Source organism: Mirounga angustirostris, unplaced genomic scaffold (assembly GCF_029215605.1).
Source record: "Mirounga angustirostris isolate CCGP_5_RB_7025 unplaced genomic scaffold, mMirAng1.0.hap1 SCAF_11, whole genome shotgun sequence".
In the NCBI taxonomy this organism is placed as follows: Eukaryota; Metazoa; Chordata; class Mammalia; order Carnivora; family Phocidae; genus Mirounga; species Mirounga angustirostris.
Window position 1 is genome coordinate 90,198,050 of NW_026991719.1, and position 20,492 is coordinate 90,218,541.

Here is a 20,492-nt window from a genome sequence, read left to right on the forward strand (position 1 = left end):
TCAGTTTTCTGAATTATAGCGAATACAGTGGCTCCGACAGGACCTAGAGATGGTAGGTAAGGAACTCTTCAAGAAGGAGATTTTCTCCAGGACTTGGCTGACATACGTTATCAAAGGGATTCTCCACCATGCCTCTTGGTGATTTTTTTCCTCCTTTCACCTCCTGAAAGAAATGTTGCATCGCTTACCACTTCGGATGGCCGGGTGTGGGGACGGGGGCACTTCTGTTCCTGACAACCTCATTATGTGGTTATCAGGAACAGACACTGCCCAGGTTGTCACGACAACCAGCAATGATTCAAAGCTTCTGTGAAAGGTCTGTATCTCTGGCAAATAATCAGCCTTTAGCGCTCAGCAGATGCTGAACTGAGAAGCCAATCACAGGTGAGCTGGGAAAGCATGACATCATAGTCCAGCCAGTCCAAAAAATTAAGATTTGATTTTCTATTTCTCCCCTTGGTTTTGTCCCCTAGATTTTGTCCTCCACTTTCTCCTTCTCTCTCTCTCTCTTTTTTTTTCCTAGTGAAATGGGGAGAGCAAGGAAACCAACTTTCTAAATTCACTTTACTCTGCAGTTTGACTTAGGCTCAGGTAGTGTGCAGTGATCGGAGCGTGTGAAGAAAGAATGTATAATGTGATCCACTTAGGAGCAAAATCAAACAGAGCATCAGCTCAATTAAATAATGTGGTTTGTTATGTAGGACCATGGTGGAAGTGGGGCTAATTAAAACCAAGTTAGAGGAGAGGAACTTCCTAATTCTCATATTAATTCATCCAGAGCCACCTGCATTTAATTGTCTTCTGGTTTTCCTTTGCTAACTCCCTGGTGGAAGGGAGGAGGGCAGAGGCTGCGAGCTCCTGAAAGCTTGTAGGTTCTACAGGGCAGGTCCCTAACGGGTGCTAATTATAGTGAAGGAAGGTGAGGAGAGATGCGTCCTGCGCGCCCCCCCCCCCCATTCCCAAGGTCCTGCAGTACAGGGAGTGTATGTAAATGGAGACTCATCAAGTCTATTAAGGAGGTGTGTAGCTCTGAAATTTGTTAAATCCATTGTTGTTCCATTAGCTGTTTGCATCCTTACAAGAGTCGAGGGAGATAGCAGGTCAAGTTTCACAGAGGAGAAAGCTAAAGCCCAGGGAAATCTGAGTCTCGCTCAGGGTTTCCTGACCAGAAGCTGGACTGGAATCTGGGTCTCCCTTTTCCCCGGCCAGAACTCTGAAGCCCCGAGAGGACAGTGATTTCCTAGCCATGGGCTTCCCTCGTCCCTCAGCCTCTGGTTTTTAAAGGAGCTAGGATGAGCCTTTTGGCACTTCCGAGGCTCCTTGCTTTTTGCCTAGCAGGCTCCCCACCACGTTGCCTCCTACGGGAAAGCTGGAGCCCCTAATGAGTGGGAGTTGGGGGGCAGGAAGGAAGGGGCACAGGCGGATCTGGCTGCAGTGATGGCCACAAGGTGCAGTGAGCAGACCCCAGTGAAGGAGGAGCGGGCACAGTGCTCTTAGCTAACAAACCAAACCGCCTTTTGCACTAGCTGCCCAGCTGGGTTCTTTTGTATTCAGAGCAGGAGGGGGAGTTTTTTGTTTTTGTGTTTGTTTTATTTTAAGTGCAGCTGCTATAGCAAAAGCTGTGAAGACCGAGAGCCACAAAGACGCAGAGTCCACCACGGGGAATGATTTCTGGCTGCAGGACTTGAGGCAGGGGTGGGAAGGGAGCCCCGATATCCACGCGGCTTTCGCCCAATGGGTTGTACATGTCCGTCTTCCGTGCCTGCCCAGGAATGGCTCGGCTCAGCCTGTTCCGACCCCTTTCAGGAGAGCAGTTTGTTCGTTCTGTTTGTTTGTTTTGTTTTATTTCTGTCTCCATCCAAAGAAAGCTATGTTTTCACTTTGTAAGGGTTCTTACATGTTCGATATGTTTATTACAAAAACATGTACAGACAATGCGGAAGTATATAAAGAAAACAGTTGATGACCTCCACCATACACACATACCCACATGTCTTCCTTCTCACCTTTTTAATTCCCAGAGTTACCCTATTAGCAGTTTGGTGTGTATGATTCCAGCTGAAAGACACACACAAACACAAACACGCATGCGCACATTTTTTAACAAGAATAAAATAATAGTACACGTGCTGTTCTGCAACTTTTTTCACTCAAGAATGTGTCAAGACGTTTTTCTATTTCAGTACATAAGAATCTCTTGATTCTTTTTAGCTGGTGTCTAATTTCTTTTTTAAAGATTTTATTTATTTATTTGAGAGAGAGGGAGAGAGCACAGAGGGAGAGGGAGAAACAGACTCCCTGCTGAGCATGGAGCCCGATGCAGAGCCGATCGCAGGACCCTGAGATCATGACCTGAGCCAAAGGCGGATGCTTAGCTGACTGAGCCACCCGGGCACCCCTGGTGTCTAATATTCTAAAACCTGCGTCTACCGTATCTTATTTACCAGTTCCCTTATCGAGGGACATTTAGGTTGGCCTTTATATGATAAGTGTTTCTTTCTTATATAAAATTCAACAGCAAACACACTCGAACATATGTCGGCGTGTTTTTATGAGTGTATCCATAATCAAATTCCTTGAGTTGAAATTGCTTGGTCAAATTTCCTAGGTATTGCCAGCTTGCCCTCCAAAAAGGCTCTGCCATCTTACACTCCCATCCGTGGTACATGAGAGTGAGCAATGCTTTTTTTCTCTGGGATTTGACTGGAAGGCTTTGAAGATGTAGTTTACTTCTGTTGCTCTAAGCCACATCCCAGAGCCTGTCGATTCTCGGGTGACTAGGGGCTGGTAGGGTTGGTGAGAGCCAAAGGAGCAATACAACAAACACAAAACAAGAAAGAACAACACAACTGAGAGTAGGAGAGCTGGCTTCTAGGATCTCTCTGAGGCATTGGACAGGCTACTTTAAATCCCTGGGTGTCCATTTGCTCTTCTATCGAATGCAGTTTTTACTTGCCACAATACACTGTTGTGATTGTTGTGAGGATCAAACGGGGAGGTATGAAAGTGGTTTGTAACCCGAGAAGCAGGATACACATGCCAACTGGTTATTCCAGTAGTGTGGTTATTATATCCTTAAATCAATGAGCTTGGAGAAGGAAACAGGGGAAGTGGGAGTTGAGTGGAAAAAATTACACAGATGAAATCTTTAAGATATTCTCAGCTTCCCTGAAAGTTCCCATGCCGTCGTCCTATATTCTTGGAGAACAAACCACGTTGGTAGTAAAGGCTGCTTTATGGTATCAAGAAGAATTGGGGCGCCTGGGGGGCTCAGGTGGTTAAGCATCTGACTCTGGGTTTTGGTTCAGGTCTCGATCTCATGGTTCATGATCTCATGGGTCCTGAGATCGAGCCCCCAGCTCTGTGCTCAGCGGGGAGTCCGCTTGAAGATTCTCTCCCTCTGTCCCTTCCCCCACTCACGAGGGCACGCACATCCCCCCCCAAATAAATAAATAATTCTTTAAAAAAAGGAAGAATATAGGTTATTGCCCTTTCATGGGAACACTGAAGTCTTCTGTGCTGGGCCTGGCTCCTAAGTCCAGTCCTCTTTCTATGACAACCCTATGCTTTAATTTGTCAGGCACCTAATAGGATTTTGGCCCCGTGCTACTTTCTATAATCACCAGTGAGAGAAGAAATACACACATGAAATGCTTAAATAACCGTGTGCGGTGACTGCATAAATAGCTCTGAGTTATAGCTGAGGTATATGGGAGGATTAGAGTGAAATCAAATACCTTTTAATTACAATTTAAATCAATAGCCCAGAAGAACAAGTTAAATCATTAGCCAGAAAAAAAAAATCCAGTTTTATCTATTTCTTAAAAAATAAGAACGTTCTTATTCTTTAAAATAACCCAAATAAGTGCATTTTACAAATCAGAGATATAACATTAAGTAAATGTTCATTCATTTAGATCAGTGATTTTTAGATTACTTTTACCATGATGTAAAAACAAAAAATCAATGTGATGGGCTACTTCCTTTAACCCCAAAGTTAATTAAAAAGATATCTGTAAAATCATTGAAAGCAGAACCCTCGTGATTTCAACCTATTAATCAGGGATTTGAGGAGGAGGGTGAGGGGTGTTTTTACATTAGGAAGACAACCACCAAGCACACACACAAAAAGCTATTTAAAAATGCCTGATTTTTTTAAAAAACACCAATCTAGTATACTCTTTTTTTTCCAAGCAAATACATATTTTAACAAAACCAATAATACCATGTATCATATTAGAAAAAGCATGGGCTTTGGACTCAGATCAAGATACAAATTCCACCTCTGCGACTTCCTACAGTGTTCATGTAATAGTCATGTAGGCATAAATATATTTTTAATTAAGGAAAATAAAAAGTAAAATGCAAAGTGATCCTTTAAAAAATCTGGAGTATGTAGTTTACCTAGTCTTTGCCTCCCTCTTTCCTGCCTTATCGTAGATTAGAAGGGTCTTCGTTATTCTTTTTTCAACTTCCAGCATGATCGTAATTTTAAATGAATTAGTCCAAAGAGGTATCCCATTCTCTCACCTTCCCCGGATGTTGTCTCTGTGAATCTAGAGGCCTGGTGTGTGACTTTTCCTAAAAGGAACTTGGCAAATATCTATTAATTCACTCTCTGTCTTGAAACTTGTTTTGCTAGCATTATGGAGAGATGATGGCTGGACGTTATGGGGTGTCGAGAAAATTGGAGAAAAGTGTACTGTGGAGGGTCATAACCCATTTTGATCATTGAAGTATGGCAGGATATATTTGTCTTCATAAAAATAAGTTTGAAAGTGGAGAGGGAAAATCATCCATAAACTTTTACCTGACTGTGGTACTTTTATGTTCTCTTCTGATCATTTCTGTGGGTGTATTTTACATCACTATAATTCAAAGGTCCTTAGTATTTTGCATTCTTTGTCATTTTTGATGACAGCTTACTGTCTCCTTGCTGGGATTTACCATAATTTATATAATCTAGCCAAATCCTGGGGGGTATGGATTTTGGAGTAGCTTTCGGAGTTACATTTTAAGCTTTGCACACGGTCAAAAATTTGAACTTTTTCTTAGAGACGAGAGGCCAGGGAAGGTTCTAGGGAGAGCCACATTTTAATGAAATTAAATATATCTATATATCTAAACTACTTGAAGTAGTTTGTTTGTTTATTTATTTATTTAGTATAACGCTCCGTGTTTTGAAGTGTGTGTTTCACGGGCAGAAAGAGAGTTTCCCTATCTAGATTGTCATCTCTGAATGCCACTGTCATATCTGCCAGAGTCTACTGTGTAGTCCAGGGACTCCATCAGCGTAACCTGTTGGCCTGACAGGTGGTGTCCCAAATCCAAACCATTTTCCCCAGTAGAGTGCCCGTGTAGCTGGACGGATTCCCTCCCCTGGAAATTTATCCGAAATTCCAGTCTTCCCGGGGGGGGGGGGTTAGGGGGCGGTTAAGGAAGATCCATGAAATGCCCCCGCCCCTTCCTACTGTCGGGTGCGCCTCTCTCTTGACGGCCCCACCTCTGTCTAGACAACCCCGACAGTGTAGAAGTTTCCATCTCCTTTTCCTTTCCTTCTCTCTGTTCCCTCCCCTTCAGTTTTTTTTCCCCCCTCCCAGGCGCTTCCTGCCTGGAAACAAAAGATTGGTCCCCAGCAGCCCACTCAGGGCGATTTTAGTTTTCTGCTCACCCTCTGATTGGCCCGCGTGCGGCGCAGAGCCCGGGTGACGTCATAGCAGACAAGAGCTAGGGAGCGGTTGCCGAGCCGGGCTCTGCCGCGGGCGGGCAGCTGTCGGCTGCGCACCGTCTGGGGGCTCGCGCGGGGGGCTGCAGCTTTCCCCGGCCCGGAGCAGGTGTGCGGGGCCGGGAGGAGAGCCGGGGGGAGCGGGCCGGGCCCGGGGCTGCGGCTGCGGCTGCGGCCCCCGCCCCCCAGCCCCGCCAGCCCGAGCGCTCGGAGGTAGAGAGGAAAGGTCTGGACAGGGTGGCTGGACCAGTGGCAGGTAAATCCCGCGACTCACGGCGCCCGGCTCGCTCGGGGGAGGGTGTGGCGCTGCTGGGCGGATTTTCTGCCTTCCCGGGGGGATCCCCCTCCTGCTCTCGCGGCGCCCCAGCCTCGGGTCCCCTCCGTGGCGCCCCCGGAGCCGCCAGACCCGGCGCGCAGTTCGCCCGATCGCGCTGGGCAGACGCGGACGAGTGGGTGTGTCAGGGCCACTCTCGGAGGGCCTGGACCCCGGCGCCGGGGCAAGCCCTAGACTCGCCGACTCGGGCCTGGGCCGCTGGAGGCCAAAGCCGCCCCCAAAGCAACGTCAGCCCGTTAGTCTTACACCATCTTCCCGCCCCCTCCCCCAGCCACAGAAGCGACGGCAGCCCCCCCCCCCCCCAAAAAAACCCACCAAGGGGAGGAGGTGTGGCCGCGGCCGGGACAAGTCCGGGGGAGGGGGAAAAGCCCAACCTGAGCAAACATAAAAAGTGACGATTTTCTTCTACGGGGCACCCTTTCTTTTATTTTTCTTTACCCTCCTCCCCTTTTTTGGTCGGGGGAGGGTAATGACAGGACGACTCATTTCTTGTCACGTGGAGACTGGAATGATGCAGTACTATCCCTAAAAAGCCTGGGGTCCCTCATTTGGCCTTTGTCTTTGTCTGGAGGGGGGCAAGGGTCATTAGGGGTCGTTAAGTCCATGGCCCCCCTCCCCTGTCCTCAGCACGCAGGGGGCCTTGCCCTCAGTTTGTGAACTGGCTCTGGAGAGAGGACTGACACACTTTGGGGCGGATTGAACATTTTAGATTCTTGCTCTCACGGGCTTTCCTTCCCTAGGTGGTGGTTCAGGGACGGGGTGGGAGGGCGGTGCCCGCAGGGAGGGAGCCAGAGGCCCCACTTGATTTTTTGGTCCCACCTTCCAGAATCCAGTGGCAGACTCTGGACTTGAGGGTTCTAGGCTGTGGTCTGTAGAAGCAAAGGACAGAAGGGTGAGTGGCTTGGCTTGGGGAAGCATGAAGGGGGTGGTTGCAGTGCTATTTTTTTTTTTTTTTAAATGGCTTTCAGCAGGGAAGCCTTTAGCCATGTTAGTTTTGCTCCCCCCATGGTTTTGCAGACTCAAATCCAGGCCAAATGTATGGCTGTCTGAGGTGTTGGAACAGAAGGAGGTCCATTCCTGTTGGTGACAACACTGGCCCCGTTCTGGGATGACCGAGGTATAAAGGTCAGTGCGGTTTTCACTGGACCATTTGCAAAATTATAATTGGGCAGGTCTGTGATTTGGTACTTGAGGCCCCTAACCAGGGGCACCTTTGGGTAAAGGGGCTTAATCTGGTAATGGTTGACTAAGAGGGAGAGCCACATAAGCCTCCGCTTCTGGGTACAAATGTCATACCTCCCTACTCCATGAAAGAGGCAAAATGGGAAGAGACTGGCGTGAATGCTGGGTAAAAGCCAACAGCTGAGAATCTTGAGGCCAGAGGGACCTTGAGATGTCAAGGAGTGGACCCTCCAAGCCTCCAGGCAGGCACGTGGGCCTTGTAGGAGAGACTGAACAGAAAACGGGAGGTTCACTTGTGATGTGGATGCAGGCAAGGGGCCACAACACCCCAAAGGCGTTCCGACTAGCTGACCATTACCACAGGTTGCAGATTGCTTAGAGGCAGAATTGGCTTACAAAGCAAACGAACGTGCTGAGGTCTTTGGGGAGAGGGCAGCAGACGTGACAAGTGAGAAAAATGAGGAATAACTGGGGGCGGGGGGAATGGGAGGTGCTGTCCCCATCAGAGACTCTGCTATTGTGAGGTCAGAGACGAAGCTACTGTGAGGTCAAAGAGGGTGGCCAAGGCAAAAAGAAATCAGGGCTAGAAATCTAGACGCAGGTAAGCTCAGATGGAGCAGGTAGGAACAAAGCCATAGAGAGAAGAAGAAAGCTATGGTCTTAACCAGGAGCTCAAAGGCCCCGTTTTACCTGGTGAGATGGGGAAATGGTGGTGGTCGAGGCACATGTCGTTCAGCCCAGACTTAGGGGGCTAATTTCTTGATATTTAGGGACTCGATAGCATTTCCATCCGTGTAACCTGCCTTCAGGAGCTAGTAGCTTTGGTCATAGGAAGGAGAAGAAACTCTGAATAGCCGACTCCACAGTGGCTCTTTCCTCCTGGGTAAGGAGAAGGAAGAAGGGGGGCAGGGTCCCAAAGGCGATTAGGGGAGCTTCGAATCCGCCCAAGACAGGTAGGTTGACTATTTTTACGCGGGGAGGGCCAGGGCCAGGTCTGGGGTCCCTGCTGCAGGCATGGGGGTATTTGGCTGTGCTCCGAAAATGCCCTCCTTCCCGCGGGCCCATGGGACCCTGTGCAGGTGAGGGATGGTGAAAACCCCTGCCCTAGAACGTAAGTGCAGCTGTTGAGGCTTGTGGGCTGCCCTGTTGTCCCCCAGGCTCTCCACCTGCCAGAGGCTAGGCGGTTCCCTCTGCAGGGCCCCGGGTGGACTCCCCTGCCAACTCGGCGCTCTGCTGCTTATCCAGCAGGGGGCAGGAAAGGGCACGCAGCCGTGGCAGGGCCGGAGTCGTCCATTTCTGGTGTGAAGTGGGAGCCTTGGGATCAAGTAACAGCCTTATGTTTAAAATCTGATTTAGGGGTGCCAGAGAGCCAAAGGAACCCCTGGGGCCTGGCAGTCTGTTTCCATTCCCTCCCCAAATGTGTTGCTTCCTCCCGCGCCCCAGGACTTTGGAAGGCATTTGCATTTACATACGGCGCAGTGATTAGTCCAGTCACTAATACACGCAGCCTACCCCAGAGTTTAATTGGAAATGTTAATCAGTACAATGGATCCATGTCTGATTTGCACATTCGGTCAATTATCTGCAGGTTGGGGCAATCTGTGCTGCACCCGGGAGACGTGATGAGGGGCAAAATGGCGTAGCTATCCGGCTGGGGCTGCGGGCGGGAAGCAAAATGGGGGAGGGGGACCTTGAAGACTGGAAAGAGAGGAACAGTTTACTGGTGGGGAATGGAGATCGTTCCCAAGGTGCAATCACAGCAGAGCCTGGGCGGCTGATCATTGAGACAGAACAGGACCATCCTGGAGCCCACACAGCGGAGAGGGAGAACAGGGTTTTGCCCTGAGCTGGGAAGGTGCTGGATTTGGAGAAGGAAGGTTTTTTCGAGACTAGAAGACATGGAGCTGGGGTGGAACAAACCTTGGGAGTCAGGAGTCTGGTGTTGCCCTCTGCTTCTGCCCCTCTCCGCGGAGCCTTAGTTTCCCTGTCTTTGAATGATGGGGTTGGACGAGGTGGTTTCTGAGATGGTCAGGAGATTTTAGGAAGTGGGTCCATTTGTTCTTGGTCATGAAGGCAGGTCCACCATAGGACAACATCCCCCCCCCCAAAAAAATTTACCCTTTTAAATCACACTTTTTGGTATGCCCTGTGATTTGGGGGGAAACATTATAAAACAAACCCCCAATCCCTGCACACATTTCATCTGTTTGAGCAGCGTGGTTTAATTTTTATTTCATGTGAATGGGAAACGAGAAGGAGAATAGAAGCCCAAGTGGAGAATCTGCTAGGGACCCTAAAACCAAGCCCCTGAGAAGCTCTGTGGGGATTTGATACAGATCTTATACAGTGGGGTGGGGGGCAGATGGGCACTCGTGGCACTAACTCCCTAACCCAGCCTCAAAACCGAAGGGCCTGGGATGAGGGTGAAGGAAGGCCTGCTTAGCGTGTGTATCCTTTTCCTTCTTTCTCCCTCATCTCTCTCTGAGCCAGGTGGACTTTTTGGAATTTCGCACCCTCAAGACACACTACCCCTAACTGCCGGCACAATCGCGCCCTCTAGTGACCGCAGCAGGGACACCTTTGGCAGAGCTCCTCCTGCGTCCCATGGCCCAGCTCCCTTTGCCAGTGCTAATCCCTTGTGCAGCTGTTAACTCCCGTCTTGAGTTAACAGTCCTTCCAGTTGGCCTGAAGGAGAAACTGAGGCAGCTGCAGCTCCCTGCAGGCCATTCTATATGGATGGGACTGGGGGTTGAGCAAGGACACCATCTCCCTAGTGCTTAGCCGGAATGCAGCAAAGCTGGGGTGCTGGTAGGCACAAAATGGGTACACTGATCCCTACCCCCAGCCTCCAGGAGGGGGCTAAGCCCCAGGTGCAGACACAGGGCAGTATAAACACACGACAAGCTACACATAATATGGCAGAGCCACGTGATACAGAATAGGGATTAGATCCGTGCCACGTACAGACAAGGCACAGGCCACGCAGTGCGACGCATAGCACAATACACAATACAGTGCAGACACTGTATCCATACACATACTATAAACATGACTGCACACCCCCGCACGACGGGATACAGACGTGACACCCACAAAACAGCATAGATAGGGGACGGCACGCACATGACTGGGTACAAGCACCCAGATACCGTGGGGGCACAGGAAGCAGCACAGATACACTCACCACCCCCCACAGTGCGTACTCACACGCAGGACTCATCTTCACACTCCCAACAAAACACTTCTCCCCCCCCGCCCCCCAACAGGACAGGCGAGAGGAGTGTAGCCACCAGGGGGAGCGCTGCGTCCTGCCGGGCTCCGCACACTGGCTCCGGCGGTGCAACTGGTATATTGGAAGCAGAGAGCCGTGCGGTTCATCGGAGGCTGAGGCAAGGTGGAGGCAGGCCTACGGAAAGCTCTCGGTCTTGCACAGGAACCTGGAGGTGCTTGGTTGGTCCAGGCTGGTGCCTCCACTGCCCCCCACCCCCACCTGGCCTTCCAGCACTGTTCCCCACCCCCATGGGTGCTTGCTGCCATTCCCCGGGCTCAGGGGACTTTTTGTGGCCAACCTTCTTGAGCCCCCTTCCAGTCCCACCCCTCTCTGGAGCTTTGGCAGCCATTACTCACCTACTCCCCACCCCGCCCCCTTGCAGGATGAGCTCACAAAGCCAGGGAGGGGGTGGGCACACCACTTAGTGGCCCAGTGGGTGGGATCTGGAAAGGCTGCTGGGAGTATGTGAGTGGGAAGCACTCAGGGAATGCCACGGCCCCCTGGGGGACACAGGCGGCCGAGCTCTGGAGTCTCGCCAGGAGCAAGTGGTGGATCTGGGGTATGGCTTGGTCTTCTCGTTCACCAAGGGGAAATGGGGGAATCCTGGGGCTTTTCTTGGCTCCCTGAGTCTTCACTTTTTCTCTCTCCACCTTTAGCTATCCCTCCCTCTATGTCTTTGGATTAGGACCTGGTACATTCTGATACCCGCTGGTAGAACGTGTGCTAGCCTGGGACTGGCTTTGCTGGGATTTCACATAGAGGTGCTGCTTTTCTTGGAGGACAGACACGTGGAGGGAAGGCGGGGGCAGGGTAGGAAGGATTGCAGAGGGAAGATCCGTCTCCTCCTTGAGAGGCTCGAGCGATTGTGGGGGAAGGCAGGAAAAGAGGGGTTAAAGATCTTGCCTCCACAGTTGGACATGGAAACCTCTGTGGGGAAGATAGGGTAAACCATCACCCCCAAAAACCCCAGGATATACTCACCCTAAGAAATCTGAGAAAGACTGTGGAAGACCTCCCCGTAGTGGAGATTGGGTTGGGGGGGAGGGGAGGCAGAAGGAAGTTCCAGTTAGGATCAGAGGCTGAGGCCCTCAGCAGCTGTGTAATGATAGCAAATTAGGGACCCCCCCCCCGAGTGCTTCCCACCGCCACTCAGTGGAGGAGGTTGCTGCAAAGGGAAGGAGGTGGAGGTGGGGGCCTGGAAGTGAAATAGCATTGCTAGATCTTTGGGAAGTTCAGGTGTCCCCAGAGCCAATGTGCATTTGCCACGATCTCTCGGTTTTCTGTTGGACGCTGGGCTGGACCACCTCCTGTGAATATGCGGCTATGTCCCATCTGTCCTGTTTGATCTAGTCCTCCTGACACTTGTGCAGGGTGCTAGGGCAGGTCTTCTCTGCGAGCTAGCAGGCAGAGCCAGAGTGAGTGGCGAGGTGACAGTTCTCAACCTGAAACCCCTGGTTCGTGCCCTTGCTGGACTCCGACCTCGCAAAGCCCTTTTTATGCTTCTCCCCTCTCTGATTCTCTGCCTTCTCAAGGGGCTTTCTGAAATCCACTGTAGCATGTGTGTGAGGTTTGGGCGGGTTGGCTGAGGGAATAGTAGCAGGTGGGGCAAGAGGTTCCTGCACCCCCACGATGCTTCTCTTGGCAGGTTGCCCCCAAGAAAGTGCAGCGGAGTCCTTGCGTCTTGTGGCAGCTGACGTGCCCAGCCCTGAGTCCGTGGGAGCTGAAGGCAGCCCGGCCCCTTCTCATGGGCAGCGCCCACCTGTGCTGAGGTCCTGCTGCCGTGGCAGTAAGAGGTGAGTAATGGACTCCAGGGCAGGGAGTCAGGGATGTCCAAATCCAGGTAAAGGCCACCTTTCCACCAGAGCTGCCAGTATTAAAGACCTTGCCTGGGCCTCATGAGCCAGGACTGGGTGCACAGCCCCTCCTTTCTGGGGCACTGTGGCCCGTATAGCTGCCCTTAGTTTCTCAGTTCTCCCCGTTTCTAATATGGGAATGATAGCTGTGACCTACATCGTGGGGTGAGTAGGAGAAACAACTGAATGGTCATGGCCAAGTCCTTTGCAGTTGTCAGGCTCCGTCTAAGAGCTTCCGTGTAACCACCGACACACTTCCCTTCCAGCTGGCATTTCCTCTCCTCCTGCTTTCCGGATGTCAACGTGGCATTTCAGCCACATGCCACTGACTGACCAGTCAGTTCCCGAAATTTCTCCTGCTCCACACCTTTCATTTGACCTTCCTATTCAAGGTGTACCCCAACCCCATCTATCCCTGCTTCCGGGCCTGATGGGCTGAAACCTTCCAGAACCTTCTCTCTGCCTTCCCAACCAAGCAGGGAGCACTTCTCCCCCCAGCTCTCTAACAACACTTGAGCCCATAGAATATTGCATAGCCCTTATTTCTCAACTGCCGTCGATCGTTCTTGCACGGTTTCTGGAGTATTCACCTTGGCAGGTAAAGTAGACCATAAACTAGGGGTAGGGACTCGATTTCACAGGTCTCTCGTCTCTCTCCCAAGTGCCTGACAGTTCCCCAGCAGCGTTTCGATTTGGGGCCCTCTCTTCCTCTCCATTTCTTTCAGGTTCCCTGGCCTGCCTCTGATCATCGACCTCTTTCCCTCTTCGGGCAGCTGATAGGGCTTCTGCTGTCAGCTGCCCCCTCTGGCCTTCTGTTGCCATATGCCGCCGTCCAGCTACCTGTTTGTATCTTACGTGCCTCTTCCTCTTTGTCTGCGCTTCTGTCTATTTGTCAGTTACCCGGGCATCTCTCATAGTGCCCAAGTCAAAAGCGAGTGACCAACCAAACTTAAAGCAGAAAACCCCCAAAAAACCCCAACAAGAAAAACAAAGGGAGAACAAACAAGGAATACGCAGTGCAGTTCCCGGCCCGACAGGACAAAGGAAAAGCGCAGCTCAGCGGCAGGTGTTTGTGGGGTGCCTCCTCGTGAAGGGGAAGCTCCAGAGTTTCGGCCGGGATGTTGAGGGTATGAAATTACAGCCCTGCCGATACTGATGTATTCAGCTTCCTAGAGATGGTGTGGTAGGGGATCCTCTATAGACCTCGAGCGACAGAAGGTAACTAGAACTCGCTCAAGTCAGAAGCGAGCCCCGGGGTCTCTCCTGGGTGTTCTGTGGCAGCTCCAGTAATAGCCTGTATTTATCGTCTGCTGTTGCCGGCGCTGGGCTGGGCATTTTACTTGCAGGAGACTGTTTGATCCCACAGTAACTCTGCAAGGTAGGTTTTGTTTTTTTTTTTTCCTAATAATTACTGGTTTTGTTTCTGATTATAAAAGTGAGACTAGCTCAAGGTAGTTCTAGAATCATGGTTTTGCCCACGAGGAGACCGGGGTTGAGAGGGGCTAAGTAACGTGCTGTAACTGGACACACGCAATGGCTTTGGGAGGAAAGACACTTCCTGGAGAGTTTCTCAGCATCCCAAATGCTTCAGTGCTCACACACACGTACACACACTCTCATGAGCACACTCGTGTACTCTTGGACCTTCACACAATCCTTCTGCCTCCTTGGCTCACACTTATCCCACCGGACACATTCGTGGTAACGGTCACTCCCACCCCCTCACCCTCACCCGCGTATTTACAAACATGCTGCACGCAGGCCCACGCTCATACGGCCACACACTGCCACGTACATTTTTATGTTCACGTTTTTGGAGTGACACACACCCCACACTTGCCATACACCCCAGCCTCACGTTCTCACCCACTCACACCTTTGCGTTTTCTCACGTTCTCACACACTCACGGTCACACCTTCTCACCCATATCCACGCCGATGATAGAATCACATTTAACCCACAAATTCCTCCATGCTCACGCAGTCTACACGCAGACCCGACGCCCACTTTCCCTTGTCCACTTCTCATACGGTCATACATACCTCAGTTTTAGACGCTCTAACACATTTGCACCGTCATGGTCTCCTCCTCGTAGTAAGACCCTGACCCAGTTCGTAACTCCTCGCAGGGACACACGCACATGCATACACATTCCCACCATAACCACAGTGTCACCGTTTCCGCTGTTACACCACCTTACTGTCTTACCCTCAGTATCGCGTGCTCTGGGACTCCTGCTCAGCACGGACTCAGCCTCCCCACCTCTATCACGTTCACACGAAATCACACTTACACATGGAGACACGCTCACTTTGACGCCCATTCACGCTCATTTGCTCACCTTCATGCTGAGACCTGATCGCACTGTTCACCAAACTCACGAGCATGTGCCCTCAGAGATAGTCACACACGCGCCTTTTCATAACCTCGGCCACTTTTACGGACACACATCGCCCTGCGCTCACACTCAGAGTCACACAGACGCACTCGCACTGACACACACCAACACCCATCTGCTCGCTCGCATTCAGTGCTCACGCTAATTCACATCAACATGCAGTCACACTTAGGGCACACCCGTGCCTACATACTGACGTTTGCACATTCTTACGGGTTTCCGTCCTCTCACGCTCACAGCCACGCACTCCGAACCCTGCGCTCCCACATATCCCCGGGGGCACACTCTCTCACACTCCTGTACATTCACATGTACGCCCTCTCCCTCTCCCACTGCCGTTTCTGCATCACACGCGTTCACACTGGCACACTCCCCACACGCTCCCGTTCTTGCCCATTCTCACTCTTGTGCTCTCATACTGACAGACCCTCACGTTGCCACACATGAACACCAGGACACACGTGGTGACCCGCACAGTCCACACTGTCGCCCTCGATGCCCATAAATGAGCTCATGCACTCACACACAGGCCACTGGTGATGCCACAGACGGCCATGTAGGCTCACACTCACTCAGACTCTCATTCCCCCTGCAACGTCCCCCCCTGAGGGGGGTACACTTGCTCACACTGGCCCACGTGCCCACACAGTCACTGAGGCATAAGATACATCGCCTCTAGCTTGACCTGCTCACCTGAACGGCCATGGACTCTTCCCTGGACTCTCACACGGACGCATCGACGCTGACCCATCCTCACATGGACACGGACCTACACCCCCTCACTGAGGTGGTCCCACTCCCCCACATCTGCGACTCATACATGGCTTATAGTGACCCCACGCTCAGGCACACACCCCGCATCCCCAAGCTTACACATGGCCCCCCGCGGATATTGCCACACCCACACACTTTTTCACTGACACACACACCATCACACACCCCACTGCGGGGAGTACAGTTGTCACTTGTTTTGCCCCTACTTGCCACTAGTGCTCTCCTCACCCCTGCTGGAAGGTTTTTCAGCAGCCTGTGGCCTAAAGAAGAGTGTTGGTGTCAGCCAAGGCACCAGTGGGACTAGATCTTTCCAGAGCCAAAAGGAGTGGAATTTATGTCTAGCATTAAAAAGGAAAAGCTCAAACCCACAGATCAAATCTTATGTCCTTTTGCCATAATTTTCTTTTATGGAAGTCATCTCTAAGAGAACCTTGGCTGGTCTATCCAGAAGGGGTTGGGGTTTAGATGGTTTGTTTTCTGGAAGTTTACGGCTTAACTTGCCACCTCCTTTCTCTCCCAAGGGGAGGGCAGGCTAAAGCATGTGTTTCTTTATGCACTCACAGTGGTTCCCTAGGCAAAAGTCTGGGTCTCTGATTGTATGTTTCTGATCTGGAATTCCCTGCTGTTTCCGGTAGGCACCTCTAGTCTAGCCAGGTCTACTTTTACCCTGTTAGCCCTGGAACATGGTATTCAAGTTTCTGTCGTGAGTGTGCATGTGCATACATAGACGCCACTGGAATTTCAACAGCTGCTACTGACAAATTAACAGAGGAAATTTCTCAGTAGGCGTGGATAAAGGCAAGCTGAAGAAACTTCCTTGCGCTCCAGACAGACTGTAGATTTCCCTGCAAGAGGGTAAAAAGAAGTGCAAATCCCAGGAGTGAACCAACCAGTAGATCAGGGGCCTGGTGCCAGAGTCCTGTGCCACACCAGTTCCCAACGAGAGATTTAGAAACATGAGAGCACCTTGTAGGAGCCTCCTTAATCTATGGCTTCCCCTGCTGGAGCCTCTCTGGAGGAAAGATAAGTGCAAACTAGGCCCAAGCTGCCATTTGATAATGGACTCTGGCACCATGGGGAAAAGCCTGTACTCTGAAATACCACACACTACCTTCTACACCTGCAATCAGATTGAGACCTTCTTGGAAAGCAGAGACCACATCGTCTAACTTATTTTAGATTCCCAGGGTCTAGTGTGATGCCAGGCCCAGAGCAGCTACTTGTGAAACTCCAGTCAGAAACTGAAGGAGGTGGGTGGACAGCAGTGTGTCAGGACAGATCCAGTGCCTGCCTTCCTCAATCCTAGAATTCCAATGGCATTACCAGCGTAGACCGAGGATCTTCTGTGGGCCCTGTCGAGTGCTAGACCCAGAAGGAGATTCAGATGGAGGAAAGAAACATACCCTGCCCTTGAGGTACTTTCATTCGAGTGGGAAAGATGGCGTCACCATGCAACAGTAGCACAAGGCAACAGTCTTGAAGCTTGGGATTTGGGGGACTCTTTCTCATCCAGTGGTCTTCAGGCTCCCAAGGCCTTGAGGGCCCATGGGTGGTTGGAAACAGCCGCCAGGATGTGGGGCAGTCATTTCCCAAAGCAGACCTCCTCGTAGACCTCTTGCCCAGCCCAGAGATATGCCATCTTTCCAGAAGATGGTGTAACGGAGCCCTTTGTCAACAGTGCCTAAGGTAGAGGAAGGAAAGTGAGGTGCAGACCTTAATGGAAATTTTGTACTGAGTTAAAATTTAGCCATCACGTCCTCCAAGAGATGGCTTTAGAAAAACAGCCTGGCAAATTTACATTTGATCATTTCTGTGGATATGCTGAGAGTCACCAAAAGCAATTTATATAATTTTATAGGACTGGGTGAATTTTAGGAAGGAAAAAAAAAATGCACCTGCCTGAATTCACTTGAATGCCTTGTGAAGTGCTAAGTGAATCAACCCCCGCCCCCCCGCATTTATATGATATTTTATACGATGAGCCTTTGAATCCCAGTTTGGCCGCTTCCTAGCTGCAGAACCTTGTTTGAGTCAATTACTCATCCCTCTTAAGGCTCAGTTTCCTCATCTGTAAAATGGGAGAGGCGCTGATAGCTTCTACCTCACTGAGCTGGTATGAGGATGGAATGAGCTAATGTATGTAAGCCTGTAGCACACTATCCAGCCCACAGTAAGTGTTCAACAAATGATAGATCTTCTTACCCTTACCACAGCCCTCTGAGGTAGGCGCCTTCAAAGGGACAGAACCCTAAGATAGCAGAGAAAGAAGAGGGTTCTTTGCAGCCCAGGAGCTGATTTTCACACGACTGGTTGCCTACTTTCCTTATATTTCTGCTTAACCATAAACTAGGAGGCAGTGCTCATCCCCACTTAAGGAGATGAGGGAAAACCAGAACTAACCTATGGAGAGGTGCCTCCATTCCTGGGTCCTTCTGGGACATGCTTATCTGGCCATTGCAACAGTGTTTCTGGTTCATGTCCATGTCCCCTCTAGTCCTACAACTTTTTCCTTGAAATCAGGAAGTCCCCAGTGCTGCCATCTTCATTTGCTGGTGTAGAACATTGGAAGAGGGGAACAGGAGAGACTCCCGGTCCTGGGGGAGCCAGAAGTCTGGTGTCTAACTACAGATGCCCCTCTGCCCTTGATTCTAATGTTGAAGTGTCTGCTTTGTGGGTAGAGGGTCTGCCCATTTCCAGGCTTTGGTCCTAAGCGCCACAGTGGAGACACAGTTCACTGTGAAGCCCTCAGAACATCCGTGTTCATGCAAAGGCTGTGAGTAACTGAGAACACGTCATGTCCCACGGAACTGTTGTGTGGTTGAGGAAGCAGACATCAGAGCATGGGCTTTGGAGCTCCACAGACATGGGGTTGTCGTCTTACTCTCCCGCTGTATGCCCTTAGGTGACCTGATGTCTCTGGAGGTCTGTTTCGTCTGTAAAATGGAAATAATAAAACCTAATGTAGTTACGCAAGTGGCATGAACTTGGGCAGGAGTAACTTTCAGCAGAGTGCCTGGGACATGACACCTCGATGCTGGCAATTTTGTTTATGGCTCATGAAATCTAGGGTCGTAATCATAAGCATCTTCTCTGGGTAGAATATCTTGAATTGCTTCCACATATTTCCCACATGTGAATTCTTTGATTCTCACAACCTCTTGGCAAGGTAGTCCCCTGTCGTACATGAGGAGGCAGGTTCAAAGGGGCCACGGGATGTATCCAAGGTCACGAAGCTCATTAGCAGCAGTACTAGGCGGAGGTGGGACCCGGCCACACTGAACATTTGCATCTTGGCTTGGCAAAGCCTTTGGGGGCTACGTTGAGCAAATAAGAGCTGTTTGAACTGAGCATAATCCTTCTTGTGGACGAAGAAAATTGAACGCTAGCTACGGTTTATCTGCTAGCCCCACCATATTGTATTTTTCTTTGTACCCTGTGCAATGTCCGACACATTGCAGGAGTGCAACAAATACGACCTCATAAGAGTACACTTTGCAACAAGGCTGAGTGATATATTGCCACCATGGTACTCTTTACCACCAAAAGGAAAATCTTTCTCCAGGCATGCTGTGTGGTTTTGTTCATGCTGCTCAAGTGACACCAGATGTCCAGAGTGTGGGATTCCTTAAAACACTCTGAAACACGTCCACAGACCTCTGGTGCCACTTGGCCGTTTCTCTTGACATGAAAGTGACATGACGTCAACCTTAGCAAACTCTAGGGAAAGGATGGGAGGACGCGAAGTGGAGCGTTTTTGACCTCTATGTAGCTTTTTCTTTTTCTTCTCTCTTACTCTGTACTCTTCCTGGGCAGTTGTGTACCTCCCATGCTGATGGTCTTCAGATTCATATCCACAGCGCCCGTGTCCATCTGTCTTGATGCCAAATCAACATGTAAGAGCACTGCTACGTTTGTATTTATTGTCTCTCATCTCAGTGTCTCTATTGAGAGGGCTAGATAGCTGGAGAGATTTTTTTTTTCACCACCTGTGCATTGATGTTTCCTCCTGCTTTTTTATGACTTGCTATGTGGTCTCTACCTCTCAGAGTCAAGATGCTTAGATATTTGTTGTGCTTCCCTGCAGGTAGTCCTAGTTTAATTTTTGCCGAGATATACAACGTATCCCTGTGTGTGTTCTCTTTTCTTAGTATGTTGACTTTTATAAAAGTTACCCATTCGAGGTCCATCTGCGGATACTTATTAGTCTTTGTAGAATTTTTATGTTTGTTAGTAGAGTCTATATAAAAGTTGAAAGGCATTTTCTCTAAAAGTCATAAATGCTGTCATATTGGCCAAAATCATTAGAACAGTTTGTCCTTATTATTCTTATGGGAATACAGTTATTACTGGTGCTTTAATGACTGCTAACATGAGGGGCTTCCAACATAATCATATTTATTATCAGCATACCAGCTTCGTTTATTTGTCCTCCCACCATTCTAAGCTAGTCGTTTACTCTTGTTTGAAAAGACCCCCCAAAACAGATAAAACCCAAACAAAACAGAAACTGAGACACAGTTCTGTTTGGAATCCCCAACAGAAACTAAAGGTTAAACCAGGGACCTTATACATAGCACGGTGACTATAGTTAATCATACTGTATTTTGTACTTGAAATTTGCTGAGAGAGCAGATCTTACGTGTTCTCACCACACCAAAAAAAAAAAGGTAGCTGGGTAAGGTGACAACTGTATCAATTAAGTTGAATTGTGGTAACCGCTTCACAGCATATACATATATCAGACCATCACATGGTACACCTTAAGCGTATACAATTTTTATTTGTCAATTATACCTCAGGAAAGCTGGAAAAACCCCAAAGACTTAAAAAAAAAAAAAAAAAGAATTTGGCCTCCCACATTCTTTTGGTCCTTTTGGGATAGAGTTGTATTTCCATTCACGATTCTGAGACCAGTTAATCCCACCAGGCCTAACATCCCTGCTGTCTTCGGCCA

At 49.9% G+C, this 20,492-nt stretch overlaps 1 protein-coding gene across 7 annotated transcripts in view; it reads left to right on the forward strand.

Moving 5' to 3' along the window:
* PAK3 (p21 (RAC1) activated kinase 3) overlaps positions 1–20,492 on the forward strand; it is a 254,770-nt gene that overhangs the window by 128,317 nt on the left and 105,961 nt on the right. For 3 of the 7 annotated variants that reach the window (XM_064574484.1, XM_064574486.1, XM_064574485.1), the window contains exons 1-4: positions 5,731–5,981; positions 6,886–6,951; positions 7,077–7,184; positions 12,158–12,305. The exons of 1 other annotated variant lie outside the window; for it this stretch is intronic. The gene's annotated coding sequence lies outside the window, so the exon portion shown is untranslated. Of the gene's footprint in view, positions 1–5,730; positions 5,982–6,885; positions 6,952–7,076; positions 7,185–12,157; positions 12,306–20,492 lie in introns of those variants that run through there. 3 more of the 7 variants (XM_064574487.1, XM_064574482.1, XM_064574483.1) reach the window with 3 other exon arrangements.